Source organism: Rhynchophorus ferrugineus, unplaced genomic scaffold (assembly GCF_030347505.1).
Source record: "Rhynchophorus ferrugineus isolate W39M unplaced genomic scaffold, kcgeb_rfMv2 rfM4, whole genome shotgun sequence".
Classification (NCBI taxonomy): Eukaryota; Metazoa; Arthropoda; class Insecta; order Coleoptera; family Curculionidae; genus Rhynchophorus; species Rhynchophorus ferrugineus.
Genome location: NW_027472583.1, coordinates 30,135,439 through 30,155,988, shown reverse-complemented (window position 1 = coordinate 30,155,988; position 20,550 = coordinate 30,135,439). Strand labels below are relative to the sequence as shown.

General features: G+C 32.3%; 1 long non-coding RNA gene across 1 annotated transcript; it reads left to right on the top strand.

Annotated features, from left to right (window-relative positions):
• The first annotated feature begins 755 nt into the window (after positions 1 to 755).
• On the top strand, positions 756 to 1,158 carry LOC143196687 (uncharacterized). Its single transcript, XR_013005786.1, has 2 exons — positions 756 to 925; positions 1,007 to 1,158. It is a non-coding gene; the product is annotated as an uncharacterized LOC143196687 (long non-coding RNA).
• The last annotated feature ends 19,392 nt before the right edge of the window (positions 1,159 to 20,550 follow it).

The window sequence follows — 20,550 nt, the reverse complement described above, 5'->3', positions numbered from 1 at the left end:
GGAATGAAATATAAACGGTAATTTTATAAAATAAATGTATTGATCAATGATAGACACAAACTAAATATTTAACACTTTTCAATGTTGTCACCTCCGAAATCGATTCAGATGTCTTTTAATGATCTCCAACAAATATTTTTTCTTGTATGTTCTGTGTTATGTATAGAATATTTTAACTATTTTTTGTTTTTAGTTATACATTTTTTGTTGAATTATGACATAAATTATATAGGGTAAGGTTATCTATAATATATTAATTTATATAATTAATTTATTACTTTTGTTCTACTGTACATGCTTCAATATACAAAAAATGTATAACTAAAAACAAAAAATAGTTAAAATATTCTATACATAACACAGAACATACAAGAAAAAATATTTGTTGGAGATCATTAAAAGACATCTGAATCGATTTCGGAGGTGACAACATTGAAAAGTGTTAAATATTTAGTTTGTGTCTATCATTGATCAATACATTTATTTTATAAAATTACCGTTTATATTTCATTCCTATCGTAGTATGTTTACAAATTATATTATTGATGATATCAGAGCAATAAGTACCTTTTATGGATGATTGAAATTACCTACCTTCATCCCCCTCGGTCACACCCACATATCAAATGGAGAAAAACCTCCCACATGATACTAGTTTTGCCAAATGGTGGACGCCCTCTTACGTACAACGATCGTAGCAATAGCGAGCCGTATAATTTTCCAACCTCCTCTGCCACTGTTTCAGCAGACGCGTCGCGAAATTACGATGGTACGTCGTCCCGCTGATGATGACGATGATGATCATAATCTTCGACGTCCTCGTCATCGGACTGGACTTACGCGAAACTATTGAAAATCATCGGTTGTCACGGGCTGTTGTCCACCCACGTGACTCTCCAGCAGTCCGACAACCGGACATTATCAGGTAAATATAGACATTTGTTCAGTATCGTATGATCCGCTATATTTCACCTGCAACTTTGTAATTCTGTATTGGACTTTTCAGAGATAATATTGGAGATGGTATAACGTCGCATTTATCCCGTACTTCTTTGTGATATATGGCTATATTCTTTTTCTGTCAATGGAATTTAAAAAGGATTGATTTAATTCTCATACTATACTTAAGAGGTTATGAACAATTAATCAAAACGAATCAAGAACCGTATAATGTACAATGAATGATTAAATATTGTAATTGTAGTGTTTGCATGTTTATTTCTTTATAGTATAAGTAATTTCAGTATTATTAATAAAATAATAAGTAAATAATTGAAAAACTTTGTTTTGGCATCATTGTATTACAAGTTGGCTTGATGTTTCAGTGCAATCCCATAGTTGAACCCAATGGGTCCTAATAAGCTTCACAAAGACTGATAATCTAGTCTATTTGATTTTAGGTTAAGTCGGGATAACTCCAACTAACCAGTACAATTATTTGATTTTGGGACTAATCTGCTATGCTTTCTGCCTAACGAGATGGTGTTAGGATGTTTTTGGCATTACAAAATATTAGATACATATAGATAATTCAAATGAAGGTCTATTATATAGCTAATAATTTGTTATTTAAGTATAGATTTAGTATATAATATCAATTGAGAAGTCACCGGACTGATACATAGATGGCGCTACTAGAATTAAATCCATATGTTTTTTCGTTAAACCTGACCCTCAAAAGAAGCGTCTATAAATTTGACAGCTGTCGGATCATTAGTTTGTGAATTATAGCGTTTTGAGTGAAGCAACTTTTGTTATTGTGAAAAAAAAAAATGGGTAAAAGAATTTCGCGTGTTGATAAAATATTGCATTTTGGAGGGAAAAAATACAGTTGAAGCGAAAAATTGACTTGATGTCGAGTTTCCGGACACTGCCCCAGGAAAATCAACCATCAAGAATTGGTATGCTAAGTTTAGACGTTGTGAAATGAGAACCGAAAACGGTGAATGCAGTGGACGCCCAAAAGAGGTTGTTACCGACGAAAACATTTAAAAAATCCACAAAATGAGTCTGACTAGCCTTAAATTGAAATTGAAAGAGATAGCAGATGCTCTAAAGATATTAGCTGGACGTATACATTATATCATTCACGATATTTGGGTACGAGAAAGCTCTGTGCAAAGTGGGTGCCGCGCGAGCTCGCTTACTTTTGACCAAAAACTATGACGAGTTGATGATTCGGAGCAGTGTTTGAAGATGATTAAGCGTAATAAACCCGACTCTTTTCATCGATATGTGACAATGGATGAAACAAGGCTCCATCATTTCACTACGAAATCCAATCGACAGTCATCCGTGTGGACTGCACACGATGAACCCGCTCCAAAGTATGGGAAAACGCCACAGTCAGCTGGCAAGGTTATTTCGTCTGTATTTTGGGATGAGCATGGAACATTATATAAATTGAGACTGTCTAAAGTCAACAAAAAACAAAATTTGAAAAAAAGTTTGAAATGTTATGATGGGCATGGGATATTGTTCACTGACTATCCTATAACGAAAAAAGGCAAAGCAGTTAATAATGAGTATTAGATTTTTAAAATTTATTGAGAAAATTTAGAAAAGAACATCCAAAATGCAAAAGAAATAGGCACTGTTTTAACGAGGCAATCCATTGTGTCACAAGTTGATGCAAACGAGTTAAATTGGACGAATTGAGGTAATTTGCTGTTTAAAAATAAATCGTTCTACAAAAACTATAGACATATTAGAGGAGCTCTGATCTAAATATATTACTGAAAATGTAATAAATAAAGATAAATTTTGCCAAAAGTTTGTTGTTTTAGTAATTTACGAATAAATAAAATTACTAAAAAAAAACTTATTACTCAATTATCAAAAAAAAAAAAGTAATTATAGTTAATATGTTTAAAATATGAGCTCAACTTTTTGGACAAGCAAACTACAAAGTAGGTTATTCAAGTTTTAACAATACATTTTACAATAATCTAAATCTATTTATTATTTCCTATTTGTAAGTGAAGTTTGCAAGTTTGGATACTCGGACGCAGTATCGATTGAAGTTTAGTCCGAGTTTTAAGCACTGCCAATGTGTGAATAATTTAGAATGATTTGCAATAGATGGTTAACGTATGCTCTATCATATTAGATCATATTAGATAGTTCTATTTTAATTATTATATATTTATGTTAAAGCTCTATTATTAAGCATTCATTTTTTAAATTTGTTATTACGCATAAGTTTAAACAGCACTATGTATACATACTGCTCAATGAATCGATTCAATTTCTATGACACTTGAAAATAGTAGCTTATAGTTAGTTTGTAGATAACCTATAAGTATATATCAGATTTCGAACGTAGAATTGAAATATCACTAGAAAGATGAGAAACTGTAAAATGTAGATGGAATCATAGTCGTTATAACCTATCCTTAATTAAGCGATTTGGGGAAAAACTAATTTTAAAACGAATATGTTTATATAACCTTAAAACTCTAATAATTATATGTGCCAGTTTGATTTATGTCTTGTGATATGCTTAAAGAGTGGAACTTCTGAGAACCAAATGAGGATATTTTTTAAATAAGACACTCTTTTGAAGTTAGCTCTGTAACATCAAGAGAATTATGCCGACAAGGTACAAAAAGTTATTTTATCGAATATTTCAAATACTTTTCAAGTACTTTATAGTACGTTAATACGTTATAAAATCCGACCTAGTTTTTTCCTCAGCTTCTTCGCTATTTTGGATTTGGTTGATTTATTCATTTTGAATTTACTCATCATTCAAATTCCTTAGATTATTTTGTGAAACTTTTAAAAGTAATTATTATAGTTGGGCCAAACTGTACTTATTCTGAATATAAATACTTGTTTTTATCGTTCCAGAATATTTCTTTGGTTTAGCGTGATCGCAGTTCACATTATTAGACTTAATCATTATCTTCTTCCATCTATTCAAAGCGTTCAACTATCAATCTTTATAAATACAGTCAAGATGTGATAGCTAATTTTGAAACGTTCACTAACTTCAGTGATTTAGTGATAATCTAGCCATATTAATAAAATAATTATCCCAAGAGTGTACTGTTATGGTATTATTAATATTATAAGATTTAATGATGTTCTTCATAATTAGATTCCATTTTTTTGTCAGTGTTCAAAACTATTTTATTTATTATTTCTGGTGTTTGCTTTAAAGAAATATGTTGCTCAAATATTTAGAAGTTTACAGTGACAATTAATACTCCGCAGAGTACTGGACATAAACCCAGTTCAAATAATTTCAGAACGACTAAAGGTTGGTAAAGTAATAGTCATGTGCTCATGCTCTACATTTAGTGGAATCATCAAGCAGTGGTTTGAACTCTGTCTCACCTCTGAAGTACGGAATAATTTTTACACAAAAGTCTAGCAATAGCGAGAAAATCTTTTTATATGACAGAATCTGACCACGATTTGCAGTAGGATTTAGATACATATAGTTCTCACGTATCCAGCTTAATCAATACTTATTGCATCCTCTGATTAAAATTGATTCGTATCAAATCGTTTTAGTAAAGCCTAAATAATATAAATTCTGAAATTTTGAAGAAGTTCATACAAGAAACGACTAGCAAACCTCAAAATCAACATTATTCTGTAATAGCAGAATAACAAATGAGACAAAATTGTAGAAAATGATATGAGCATACTTTGGTTTGTGCCAATTTTTCTTAATAGATGCTTATTCACACAAAACTTTTTGGTATCAGATCCCGGTCCTAATATAACCGTGATTATTATAGGACTGTATGTATTCAATGTAAAAACTAGAACAGACATTCTAAATAGATTTAATTTTATGATATTTTTCTACGGAAATATGAATATTAAATATTACATGAAAATATAACATTCAATTTTCCCTGATTTGAGGGATCCAATGTAACACAACCTCCCTCTCCCTATAATCCATGATCCACCCCCGAAATGAGCGAACGTTCGCCCTGTTTCGATTTAAAATTGCCACGCTACAATATGAGAGGGCAAATCAAACTTAATCGACTATTGTTGGTATGCACCCATCATCGGGGATTATCTGCAGTTCATTTTGGTCCAGTCTGAACGCGTGTTGACTGGCTACTCCCCATGGAACTGATGCTGAGAATGAACTCGTACTAGAAGGGGTGGTAGGGGGTAGTTTTTTTTTCTCGGGAGGGAGAAACAATGAAAAAACGATACAATGATGGATGGAGTCTGAATGAGTCAGGAGGTGACTGATTTTCCTGTTCTAATGTCGTCATACGACAAGGAAAAGTATGTCTTTGTTTCATCAGGATAATACGGTTACTGAATCAATTAAAATATAGTGTAATATGATTATTCTTATACGTATAGGGGGTTAAGATAATAATAGTTGATAATGTTAAAGGGATGTGTAAAACAAATGAATTTTTCTAATTTTTCTAATTGAGTTCTCTATTTCTTTATTGGATCATGTCAGTTTAGCTGAAATTATAAATAAAAATATTAGAATTAAAAATAAAAATACATACAAAAAATAAAAAAATTAAAATAATGAAAATAAAAATGAAAAATTAATAATGAATCGAATAAGTGACAGTTACTGGAATATTGAAACTAAAATAATTCAGAAGTAAAAGATTCAATGGATAATACCAATATTATTATCTATAGCCCATTACCTCACAACTGATATCCTTCTTGCATGAATATTTTTCATTTGAAAAAGATTTTAAGATGAATTAGCTCACCAATATATTTAAAGTTTGCTTAGAGTATGCCCTTTTATTAGAATTTCCTAACGAATTTTAGAGCTCAGATGATGAAGACAATCATATCATTGTATGTTAAAATTGTTACTAATATCGAAACTTACATAATATTTTTGAAGTTTCCAGTCACCAGTAAAACCAAATATGTATACGCGAAGGTTAAAATTCACTAATATTGTGATGAAATAACGAGTAATGGATAAAGTATCTGTACAGTATTTTCAGATCGACTAGTCTCAGGGGACTGAAGGAAAAATGGTAAAGCAGAAAATCGTTGCGTACTATCATTATCATAAGTGATTGTGATTATCATTGTCCTATAGAACTTCTCAAATAAGCTTAAAATAAAATAATAGTTTTAGAATTTCTTTCTCACTCGCTAGGTTTGTGAATATGCGAACTACTTGTAGAAATTGTCATAAGATGAATCGTTAATACTTATACAATTTACGTTAATGCAAAAATAATCTCTTCGCATGTTGATATCATACCATCAAAGAGATTTTCAAATTTACTTATGAAAAAAAGTGTTACTTGCGTTTTGATAACTTAAAATTGATTGATTTAGACTATTTGTTTCAAAATTCATGTATAATGTAAAAACTTGTGGAAATCACACTTGTGAAGATTGGGTGCTTTAAAAATAATTTTTGAGTTAATAATTTCAGCAATATTACATATACCATCTGATGAGCTGCTGAATGCAATATCTTAGACTTACGATGATGCTGCTCCATGATATCGTAATTGTCAATTCTGTTTTCAAAAATTTAAATGCGGCAACTTTAATACCAATAACAAAAAGTACCCTGGAAAATCAAAAAAGTTCTAAGAAAATTAATTGCGGGACTTGAATGACGAAAACCAAGCTCAAACCCTCAAAGAACTGTCCGAGCGCTTAGCAGTTGATTAATCAACTATTCCAGATGTTTATATATAATGGGAACATCCGAAAGGGGGGAATAGCTACCATACGAATACTATTTCTAACCATTTCAAGATATTTTATTATTCAATATATTATTCTATAGTACATTATGACTAGCAATGAAAAGTGGACCTCCTAGAACAATTCTAAGTAATCCTAAGTGCAAAAGTAATGGAGCCGAGGAAAGCCATCTCAATATGGTGGGACCACATGTAATGTATTAAGAGCCGCTAAAACTTAATGAAATGATTACTGCAGATGTCAGTTAAATAAATAGAACAATGCATTGTTGTAGAAAAGACCAGCAATAGTGAATAACGAGTGAATAAGAATCGATGCAGCATGTCTTAGCTGGCACAGGATTTCGAAATGCCGAAGAAGTACGAAAATGTATCGATGAATAGATCGCTACCAAATCAGTTACCAGAAAAATAGGAAAAAAATTGAAAAGAAATCATTAAAAATTTTATGGTTCATATATTGGTAGTATATTTTGATAAATGTCTCTTTAAAAGTGAAAAGTGATGAGAATGCATCAGCAGATACGTATTTTATTCAAAATATTGTCCATCGATAGCTGTTATATATTATTTACCCAGCATTCAAGAAATTTACGGATTCCATCTCGAAAGAACGATCTTTTGAGGGTATCTACGAATTGACCAATTTTTGATATCTTCATAGGTGAAGCGCTACTCAGGCAGGTCACGACTCATATGTCGGAACAAGGAATAGTAAAAAGGAGCAAGGTCTGAAGACTAGGGAGGTTGGAATAGCACTTCCCATTTTAATGTTTCGAAGTATATTTTTAACAGATTTACAACATGTGATCGAGCATGAATAATAACATTGTTGTATCTATGTCTATTCAAAGTTATTTTGCACATACGACATTTAAATTTGTGACATCAAAACGTCGCAATGTTGTCGCATCGACCCTGAATTTTAGTTCTGTTTGGCTTTGATATACAATAAAACTCAAATCTAAATAAAATAATTGAACAAAACTGTTATTAAATATAATTTATTCTAATATTATAGTAAATCTAAAAACTGCAGTTAATTGTACAGTCAAGTTTATAGGGTAGAGTTATAACCACTTATCACTATTGCTTTCAAGAATTTTGCATACGTTTGACAACCGGACTACTTTGACAGGCTCATTCGTTCACGTGTTCGAACTAACGAGACAGCATTGTGTCCCTTTTTAAGTAGAATAAAATGAGAAGGAAAATATTGTCTGATTCTAAAACGAATTTACCAATTGCGGCAGGCAAAATATTAAACATCTTGATGACGTATGTACAAAAAACTTTGAATATTCGTATTTAGACCCATTTTGGCATAATGTTTGTCTCAAAAACAGGAATTTTAGAATGATTCTCACGAGATTGTCATTGACGATTTCATTAGGTTTTAGCGGTTCATAGTAGACCGCATAATGCTGACCCTACCAAATACAAATCATTAACTTGGAACCATGGATATTCGGGTTTGCCATTAATTTTAATGCATTAATTTTTTAGCTTTAGATTTTCGTAATTGATCCTCTTTTTATTACCAGTAACAATACAATGTAAGAAATATTTCCGATTTTGTCCTTAAAACAGCAGTTCACAGATCACCAAATGCTTTTCAATGTCACTTGGCTTTAGTTCATATGGCGGAAAACATCCAAGATTGTAGATCATCTCCATATCCCTTAAGCGGTTTGGGAAGTGGTTTGTTATGTTACTCTCAATAAATATGTATACACTTATTGAATTTTACGTGGATTATCATCGAGTAATGCGCAAAAGTTCAAATCCTCGTCTTATTTTTTTTTTGCCTATCCAGAACATCCTTGTCCTCAGTGTTAAATTCACCGCTTCTAAAATGTAGAAACCACTGTTAACATGTCGAAATCGGTGGAGCATATTTGCCGTAAGCTTTACAAATCATTCGACCATCAACCGCCCTTTTCTTCACATTGAAGTTTTACGTCCTGTAAATTACCTTCTATAAATCTTGATATTTTCAGTGCTTTGAAAAATTTTTTGTTTACACTTCGACGAAATGACACATTTTGAAAGGTTAAACCTGTCAGTGATAAAGCCTCACATGAAGTTGGTTACAAATGCATCCAATGCCAATAATATGCAGCATTGCCATCTGATTTAAATCTCTTGAAATTAATTTATAGGCCCAATGTATTGGTAAAGTATATAGCTTCTGATATACAACAAATAACTCTGCATATTTTTAGTAAAAATATAGTTGAGTTTCTTCATATATTCAACATTTTCAATCAATAATAGTAGTTTATACTAATAACTTGAATCAAATCAAAAACAATCTGAACGCATATGATTAACGTGACTGCGTTTTATGGTGTAGCTTATTGATATTGCTTATACCCGTTGCGTTTTTATATGCCCCAGTAAAAAAAACCCTCTCGGAAAGAAACAATAATCACCTCACCCTCCCACGGCGAGACTTTTACATACGCCAGCTTACTGAGCAAACACATAATAATATCGGGTTCTTGAAAAACCGTTCCCCTATGGGGTGGTGCGCCCTCTTCGTCTGTCGCTCGACGACAAACAAGGAGGTCGCGCCAGAATAATCGATATCAAATGCACGAAAGTTCGGATTGTTCGATGTACAGAGACTTATTTCATTTGTTAACAAATGAGGGGTGGCCATATGTGGGACAGAGCGGGCCGTGACTTATCCGCAATCAGGGCCGCATTCGTTGGAAAAAATGCATAATTGAATTTGCTCCTGGAGATGTTCTACATGAATTTATAGCAGTGAGAAGCTCATATATATGAGTTAATTGCAAATAAATTGCTTATACTGGATATTATATGGTTATTATATTTGAAAATTAATTTTTTTAATGTAATGACTCTTCATATTGGAACTCGTTACTTGAATTAGAAATAATTAATATAAAAACTATTATAGGAAGGAATATAAATAGAAGTGCTAAAGGAGAGATAAAACGATTAATTGTTAAAAAAATGAATAAAAACTTATCTAGCTTTGGTAATTATGGAGATAAAATAAAATACTCTAATTTATTATACTCTTCATATTTGAACTCGTTACTTGAATGAGAATCAGTTAGTAAATATAATATAAGAAATATAAATAGAAATTATTTAACTTATTAGATATATAACAATGTAGAGGCTCAAGAAAAAAATTAACATTAATTAAGCATATGTAGCTTTGGTAATTATGGAAATAAATAATTAAAAGAATCATAGGAAAGTAATAAATTGCTAAATATATTAACTACTATATTTCATTTAATTTGTTTTCAATAAAACATAATCAATAATTCATGAATAAAACAACCTCTGACTATCTGAAAATAAATGAATTATACGAAAAATAATTGAGTAAATACTGCTACTGCTTCTAGCGTAGCTGTGCTTCTCTCTGGTTTGTTGATCTTTGAACTATTGATCACTAAATACTATCATCAACAACTTTTATATGATGATTGTTTTCAATAATTCGAAGTATTTTAAACATTCTAATTTTATATCTTTCCAACTCGGAGTTCGTTGACTGCCAAGAGAATTAAAAGGTACCAGAAAAGTGAACTAAAGTTTAGGTAATTATATAAAAATTAACGCATTAAAGGATTATAAAAATATGATGATTAATCAGTTTATTATTAAAATTAATAATTCATTAATAAAATACGTATTTTGTTTAATTAAAAATTGGAAATATCAAAGGAGATAATTAAATTAGCTTTTTTCATTTATTTTTTTATCGTTTTCATATTACTTTTTATTCTATTCAATGATTCCCTGTTGAATCTTCCATGTTGCCATGTTGAACATAAATTATAAAAAAATGAACATTTCTTTCCAATATTATTTTTATTTTAAAATTATTATCTTGTTCCACAAGTATTCAAAATTAATTTAACTATTTAGACACTTTTAAAACTCTCAGAATCGCTATATATATATTGCTTAAATATCATATTTAATGTATAATACGTTAATTCATTTAATCAATACCACTGTTTTAAATATACGATTAAAATTCATAATAGAACAGATAATTATATAATACGAAAAAGATTAAATACGTTCCTGGAAGATTATCCAGCGTATTTCTATGCTGGCGTCTTCATGCAGCCTGGCCTGTAACCCCTGTTAAGTGAATACTCAATTCCTCAGGGTTGATTACCGAAGCCAGACTGCTTTGTTCCCTCTCTGCTCTATTTTGCCTACTTGTCTCGATTAAGAACCCAGAACTCCCAGATCTAGAGTTGGTGTTGATTTTTGTCAAATTATGATTTATTTCTGGCCTTATTTTACAATATTTTTTATAAAGTGTTGATTTTCACACTATCGGCAATTTGATTTCTTTTATTATTATTATTATGTAACTACATATTTCAAGTAATAACAAGGGAGCACGATAATTTAGTTGAGCACTCTAGAAATCCGAACTTGTTGGTATAATCCACTGTGTCCTCACGGTTATTTTAAATTAATTCTTTACTCGTGTACACACTAGACTATATGAGTAAGGTTTTAGTTGAGCCTTCATTCATTTAACCATCCCCAAACAAGTTAAACGCAGGCATCTAATCATCATTATTAGTTCTCGGTGCGGACATTATAAAGGACTTAATTGATTTATAAATATAGATTAAACGAGTGCTGTTGATGTAATTAATTAAACAATCGTTTTGTTTTCGTTTACGGTTTTTTTGGGGCTATTTATGTTACTTGAAAGTTAAATTAACATTGCGTCATGTTAATTTGGGTATAGATATGGCATTTATTTTATCAAGAATTCAATTCCGCTTTTGTATGAACTGATCGTAGGTAATAATTTCTATATTTAATTTTATTTACAATATAAATTTCCCATATAATTTAAAGAATATTTATTTATATATTGTTTCTTATTTTTCTATCATTAAACCTACTGAATGGTGAGTGACCAACAAGAAGACATCAGTATTAATTACTTTGTTTATTGGTATAATTATTATGGTTGTTCTTTACTAGATGTTGTACTCTGACATATAAATGACATCACCTCGTAACTTTCGGCCTAATCTTGTAGTCCTAGCCTTCAAATGACAGGTGTTCAAATTAAAATTTACAGTGGTTTTAATGACTCAACTTTTGTTATTTTCAAGACAATAGATTAAATAGAATGACGTTTGATTTAAGCGTAATAAACATGATTTTTCGCCGATATGTGATGTGACAATGGATGAAACATAGATCTATTATTACACGCCTGATCAAAATAAGATCATCAAATGAATATGCCGTAGTCGGAGAAATCAATCAGTCTAAAGTGCCTAATTATTGTGCTGTACATTTTAATTATCCTTATTTATAGTTTGATCTTAAGAAAGTCAAAAGTATTAACAGTCAATATTACACGGTGTTATTGAAATAACTGAATAAGTAAAGAATTAATGCAAAAAGGAAACGATTATATTTCATACGGCATAAGACAAGACATTCAGGACTCAGGATTCAGGAATCGTCGAATCTCGGATTTTGCATTACATTGCGATAAAGTTTTTTCGGATAATGTGAATTTTCCCTTAAAATTAGCCAGATTCTACAGGGTAGTGTCTAGGGATCACTCCTGTATCTGCTTAATAGGTCCAAATCTGGCCATGTTAATTTTGCGTTACGGTTAAATTACGATGAAATAATTATTTCATTTGTCAGATACCCGATTCCTCAAACAGAATCAGCTGAATAACTCCGCATACCTCTCGATGGTAGGTTATAGGCAACGTTAGCAGGCATATTAGACTTAGAGTCAAGTAACTTTACTGTTACTCGAAAAGTAGTCTCAACTTAACCTAAAATCAACTATAATATCAAACCAATGTACCGAAAACAATTCCGATTAATTACCATTTCTCATCGCGACGTAACCAACAAAGATCTACGCGATGACCTCGAAATCAAATTGCAATAATGATGAAAATAAGGTTGCTAAATTACAGCAACGTGGAAGCAATACAGCTGGCAGGGAGGTTAAGAACAGAGCCAGAGAGGAATTTTTGGACAGGTGGCAGGAGCAATCGAATACATACCAAGGATGGACCCGTACATTTATTAAAGACGTTAGAATGTGGATCAGAAATAAGGGCAGATTATTACACTACACAAGCTCTTACTGGACATGAGGTGTTTTGCCGATACCTACACAGGATAGGTAAAGCGGAAAACAGTAACAGTTGGTATTGGGAATAAGAGGATACAGCCAGGCATACAATGTTTGTGTGTCCAAGATGGAGTATCCTTAGCGGTAAGAGCTAATGCAGAATGCAACTGCCTGGTTGCAGAGTCCAACATTGCAGACCTGATACAAGGAAGTGAGGATCAGAGAGAGAGAGCGTGATGAGGATGTTTAGAGGCATCATGCGCACAAAAAATGAAGATGAACAGCGACGATTGATTGCCGGTGATGTTGTCGTGCGGGAGGCGATGATCGCGATGCTCAGGGACATAATGTCATATTTTAATCAGTCTTTTAACTCTAGTATAGAAGAAACATTATTAATTTAATACATGGTGGTCGAATTTCGACAACAGGGCGATCACTAGTATATTATAAAACGCTACTTAAATGGTCCGGGTCATTCGGAAAACCTATGTATTTGTAGCATATCTGCATTAAGACAGCTATTAAGTAAAGTGTTTAGAATTAAGGGAGTCGTTTATGTTAAAATAAGATTGGTAACAGTATATTTTATTCTTCCAACAAGTCCCTACTTCTTTCCGTTAAATTAAAAGAGTTTTCAAGTGTATTAGACGTTCTTGTTTTAAACTCTACCCCATACGTAACTATATCATAAGGCTGTTCTTTTTTTAATTAATTCAATTAATTGGTATCAATTTCGTATCTTACTTATCGTGAAAAAGATAGCTTCAAGTAGGCTTGGTAATCATTCCTTGTTTAGGGAAGTTCAGGAAAATTTGTCGCTATTTAGTCTGGAAATTATTTAGTACCAATGAAGATGAATTGAAGGTGCTCAAAGTACCCTATTAGAAACACCTCTATACCGTGTATTTCTGATATAATCATTGCAATTCTAGGTGTAAGACCACTGAAGGCGAACTGTTGCTGTAAAATAACCCAGTCTACTGGAACTGGGGTAGAATATTGCAGTCCAGGGCGTACAGTCTCAGTCGCTCAACCCTAAAATATTCTAATCTTTTTAATTAATATAAATATTAATATAATAAATTTATACAAAATTCAAGTGCATCCTTTTGGTACTTATAGGCATATTATATTGCAATTATGCGTACACAATGCTGGATTTAGTATTATGATTCTAGTATTGGGCGGAGGAATTATGACTTCTTGGTTAGATTTTATGAAATTGATTTTTAAACTTTTCGAAGTTTTACCTTTAAGAAGTGTTCCTAATTCTAAGAAGTATGTTACAAAGTGACTGCTAAAATTTAATTGATAAAGAAAGAAGATTAAAGATAAAGATTTGTCAAAGCGCCCTCTGATTAACTGCAGGACGATAAAAAGATGAGGAGTTGAAGAGTCAAACCGAATGAAATTTTTATATGAAATATTTATTTCTATATTTTTAACACAACTTCTTCTATTATATTTTAAAGTCTTCTTTTTAGCATAATTTAAGCTCTGCAAGGGTCGGTATTGTGGGCTCGGCATCAGGTTTATTTCACTATCATAGAAGATATTCAGTCTTTCCCCACCTGGTTACTGGTGCGACTGCATTCCGTTTACACCGTTGCCTAGAGATATTTACAATGACAATTACAAGCATAAGGTGCCCTACATCCATGCCCTGCGGAATTTGAAATCGCGACTATCGCAGCAGTACCTCAATCTGTCTAACAACAGAATGGGATTAAGCAAATACAAATTAGTAAACGGAAACGTACGTAATGTTTTACAAAGAACTTCCTTACTATGAGATAATTCATTAAATTAAAATTAATATCTTTAGCATCATATATTTTGGTTGCTTATAAGAATAAAGTTTTACGAAAATCGAAACATATAATATTATAATTAGAATATAAGAAATTAAGTAACAGCTACAATATTCGCTTGTCAACGCCACCATGTGAGTGATATTTAACATATGTCAGGCTCAATCGAGCAGGACAAAGTGTATGTTGTTGGTTCGTACTGCTGGTAAACCGGCGCTGAACAATTCAGTCGCGGTAACCTCGGCGTTTGTCCTCGAAGATAAGATATGGCGGTACCACCTACATAGTGCGGGGATTGTTTATGTCTACAATAATTGTTGTTAGGAGTAAATAAGCTGAATAATTCGAAAATTAGTCACGATCGTTCGGCGCGCAAATCTTGAGAAATCGGAAGCCGATTGGATTTGAGGTCGTGCGATTTCGTTCTATTGTTTCTGATATTACCGTAAACATTTTGTTCTTCAACATTACCAACAGCACCAGAGAAACACCTTTAAACGTTCGGACGAGACTTGTTTAAATAGCGGTCTCCCTTGAATTAACAGTGATCTCATTTTATTGTTAATCATTTTTAATTAGGTACTATAAATTAATAATCGATAATAGTTATTGGTGCGTTATCAAACTAATACTTTCATTAATGATTATTCATTAGTAATTAATGACTTTCGTTGATTGTCCTTGAATTGCATTTATCATTATTTGATGTGTTAAAGATACTAATTAGCTATAATTTTTTTTTGATTACATCTTTATTACATATGCTTAGTACAATCTTATATATAAATTAATTTAATACTACATTTCATTTGTACTTCGATTAATTCACAAGCAAGACAAGTGCGAAATAAATACATCAATATGTATTCCTCAATTATAAAATAATAATAACTTATAGCTATAGTTTACACTAAAGGTATACACTTTATATAAGTTCTTATGGTTTGGTTCGCTTCAATCTCCTGATATCCTGCGAGCTGTCCATCAGTTGTATTGCTTCCACGTTAGTATGATTTAGTAATCTTCTTTCGTGTTTTAAGGCGAAATCTTGGATAACTTTGCAAATACATTTGACATCCGAGTCATTGTGGAGTTCCTCGTTGGTTATGTAGCTATAGGCATTGATAATTAATCGAATAATTTTGTTTTGACAGCGTGGGATGACTAATTGATTTGAATTTTTAGTGCAGCCCCATATTTGCACCCCATAGGTTCAAATTGGCTTTATGATTATCTGTTAAATCAATCTCTTTTATTTTAAACCAAGTTGAGAGTTCCGAGAAGTCCGATTAACCAGTATAGTTGTTTTATTCTGGTTCTAATGTGTTTTGCTTTTTGTCTAACATGATGTCGCCAATTTAATCCACCGTCAAGATGGATGCCGAGGTATTTATCTGATACAGTTTGAGGAATCAGCAATAAATGTATTTGATTAATAAATCCATACCAAATTGTTATTATTGATTCTGTTTTATTATTAGTCATTAATTACTAATTAATTGTAGCAAAATATTTTTAATAACATTTTAAATCGGACTAATATATTTTATAATAGAATATTTTCAGATTTCCACAAACAAATGATTTGAATCATGTTTAAGGTTAGTAGTTCATATGTAGATAATCACTTCAATCATTAATTCTTAACTATAAATCTTTTGCCGTCTATATGTGTTCTTTAAGTAGATTGATTATTGCACATTTCACTGATTTTACTCTCTTTACATCTATTTAAATCTACCAGGTCCAGGTTTTTTCAACACATGTCAAGAATGGTGATGATGATGAATGATGATGTGAAAAATTATGTCAGATGTTCAAGTTGTCAAGTTTCGGGTCTGAAAACGTGCATTTGCGACACTTATTACTTTTCTAATTTAATCAAAAGAGAAAAGCCGCTGAAAGTCATGGTTTGCTAGTGTAGAATCTCATGACCATGCTGTAACCTTAAATATATGTAAGACATGGTTTCAAAAATTCAAAACTGGTGATTTCGAAGAGTAAGCCAAATAACGTTCTGGTAGACCGAAAAAGTTCGAAGACGCAAAACTTTAAGAGCTATTGGCTGGAGGCTCAACCCAAACTCAAAAACAATTAGCAGAAGCGGTAAATGTGGTCCAAGAACCGATTAGCCCTCCTCGGCCGATCGACTCCAAGGCCAAATGGTTTTGATCGCAAGAGAATGCTCTGTGTTTGGTGATACCAGAGTGGCGTGTGTATTACGAACTGTTGAAACCTGGTGAAGCAGTTAATATTGATCGCTACCGATAGCAAATGATAAATTTGAACCATGTATTGATCGATAAACGCCCAGAATAGGCCAGAAGGCATGGTTAATGTACGCGCCGTCTCACAAAGCATAATCAAGGAAGAATCAAAAATACTTGAATGGGCCATACTATAACACCCGCCGTATCCGTCCGACTATCAACTTTTGATCACGCATCAATAGGACATGCACTTCCAGTTCCCAGTTCACAGACCAGTTCTTCCCTAATTCCGAAGAGGTTAGAAAATGGCTTAATGAATGGTTTTGCTCAAGAGACAATTTTTTTTTCGGGAGAGCATCTATAAATTTCTTGAAAGGTAAAGTGGCCAATACTTTGAATAAATTAATTTTTCCATATTCTTGAAATTATGTAGTTTTTTTTCGAACAGGAAACTATAATTACTTATTATAGAACAGGAACAGGAATATTCAGAAGCAGTTGTTCATTCGCCTGCAGAACAAGCAAATTCTCAATCCAGATCTCATAATACGATCCGTAATCCCATACGGATCATATTCATATCACTATCGTTTGAGAGAAACTCATGCGCCAAGGTTCGTAAGAACCATTTTTCTCCGCGACAAAACTTTAACACACTGTATATGTTTCATTACAACTTTTAATAAAAATAAATCTTTAGCTCCTGTAGCCATGCAAGTCATGGTATTCGTGTAAATATTAAAAAGAGACAGCTATTGTTTCTAAATTTGTTTATTTAGCCACAAAACTATATTATAGTTAAATTAAAATATTGATAAGTATTTTCAATTTTTATTTCTGTAGTGGATAACTCCTTCATGTTTCACAACTTCAATCTCTTCGGGAACGCTTTATATAGGGATTAAGAGTAAACTTTATATATTTTTTCCACTTATCTTGAATAGTATTTTAAAGTGTTCAACATTGCTAATTTGTTTACTATTTGAGAACGCAGCACGTGCTAGCTTACCCCAACAATTTTCAATAATATTCAAATCAGGGGATAGCGCTGGCCACTTGAAAACTTGAATATTGTATTCTGAAAAAAATAGTCTTGAAGAGTCGGATTAAGGCTATTTTATGCCCTAAACACTCCACGTCTGTGAGCTTATAGCTAAAATTGTAATCGTGATTTTGCTTTAGCAATTTTCTTTAGAAAAAGTTCAGTGATGAGGGAGTGTTACAGTATTCGACGAAGACTCATGTCATATATTTCAAGAACTAGCTAAATCATTGAGAGCTGACTTATCAATATGTGTTATATCGCGCAACTGATACAGCCCTCACTAAGAAAACTGTGTATTCGAAAGAACAAGGCAGTGTATCTATATATAGACTAAATAGAGAGAAGAGTGATATGCCTAAAGGCAGGGTTTTGCTTATCCTGGCATATATTTAAATGCTCAATATCGTTTTGTGCTCGCCATTCAAGATTCACCATTTTTTTTCCTTAACCCGTCAACCCTTCAGATGTCATAACTTATAAGTATGCCTAAAAGTTTTCGCAATGATCCACAAAGGGGGAACAAATTGGTTTTCCCACTATTTGAAAGTCTGGTACATTGAAAGGAGTTTGAATTGTGGCCTGCTGCTTCAAGGAAAAACTTTATCATAAGTTTAAGCCGTGATAAAAATCTAATATGTGTATTTGGTAATATCAAAAAGATAGATGTATTGTGAACCGCTTAAAACCAATTAAACTATAATTCTGTCCATAACAGGTGACTGCCCAATAGTGACTAAAATTAATGATTGACACGAGGAAATTATTTTTAGACAAGAGTGCTCGACCAGATCCATCAAAATCGTCAAATTATATCTGAAAACAATCAAATAAATAGTCATACATCATCCAATTAATGAAACTATCGGAAACATGGCTGTTTGGGATAGAATGTCCTTTTTATAGAGAAATAGATCCATTCATCGATTGCAGTTTGCAATTTGAAAGTTATCGTTAGCAAATAGTTTTGCAGCTTTTTAACTACTAATTTTATAAAAATGTTACGAATTAATTTCAAAAGGTAACATTTTTATTAATGCTTGATAAAAGAGAAACATATACATGAATTAGCAGAATAAGAAATAATTCGTAATTAGAAAATACAGTCAAAAATTCGTCGTCATTCTTCTGCTATTATTTCAAGAACAATTCATTGAAATACATTTCTCGATTTTGGAGCGGAGGTGGCCCCTAATTGTTGATTAGGTAATTTAAAAGTTGATTAGCGTTTCTTAAATATACTCCCAAAGAAGCTACGTTTTCTGCTTCCTATTAGGGATCAATTATCTTTAATTAAAATGGTAATGTCATGATATTTTCGGTACGCCAACGCTGACCGTTCCGTTGCATCCCACATGGCTTCGACCGCGTTTGGTAAAAAATAATCTCCACTGACAAATGTCTCAATTATTTCCGTCTCGCTAAACTGAAAATAACTTCGCGCCAGTCGTATTTATGAAGCTGTTATTGATAGCGACCATTGGCGTTGCCGCTGTGTGGGCAGTCTACGTCTGTTTTAAGAGGTTGTTTGTCGAAATTGAAATATTACCGGGAGTTGTGTAAGTAAGGAAAAGACCCTCCGAAATCCGATATTGTCAACTGTTGCGATAGCCTGCATCTACCGAAGAAACCTCTCTAGTCGTTCTGGTTTGTTGCTGGAAATTTATTACCGCAAGCGCCAGCTTTTAGCAGCATTTCATCTTTTAAAGAAAACAATCAAAATCATTTTTGGTCAAATGTAATTTAACATGGATTGTTTGAATTCATGTGAATGGCACAACAATATATTCCAGTGCGAGTACTACAGATAAGACTTGATTCTACAATCATCATCGAAGATTAAAACAAGACAAACATGATGTCATTCCATCCCTTTGACTCCGAAACGAACTTGTGTTCGAAACTGACATTTTTTAACTAATTACGTCCTACATTAGATATGCTTAATACAATCTTGATTTACAAATTAATTTATTACCACTGTTCTGTTATACTTGGATTAACACACAAGCATGACAAGTATGGGATTAATATATGTTTATATTACATATGTTTTTTTGTTAGCCCTAACCCTCAAAAGATGCGCGTATAAATTTGACAGCTGTTTTATTAGATTTTTGACTTGATCATTAGCTTGTGAATTATAGCATTTTGAGTGAAGCAACTTTTGTTACTGTGAAAAAATGGATAAAAAGAAATTTTGCGTGTTGATAAAATATTGCTTTTTGAAGAGAAAACATACAGTTGAAACAAAAACTTGGCTTGATGTCGCGTTTCCGGACATTGCCCCAGGATAATCAACCATCAAGAATTGGTATGCTAGGATTAGACGTGGTGAAATGAGCACCGAAGACGCAGTGGACGCCCAAAAGAGGTTGTTACCGATGAAAACATTAAAAAAATCCACAAAATGGTTTTGAATGATCGTAAATTGAAATTGAATAAAATAGCAGGCACTCTAAAGATATCAAGTGAACGTGTACATCATATATCATTTACGAATATTTGGGTATGAAAAAGATCTATGTAAAGTGGGCGCTGCGTAAGCTCACTTTTGGCCAAAAAACATCGACGAGTTAATGATTCGGAGCAGTGTTTGAAGATGATCAAGGGTAATAAGCCCGAGTTCTTGCGTCAATGTCTGACAATGGATGAA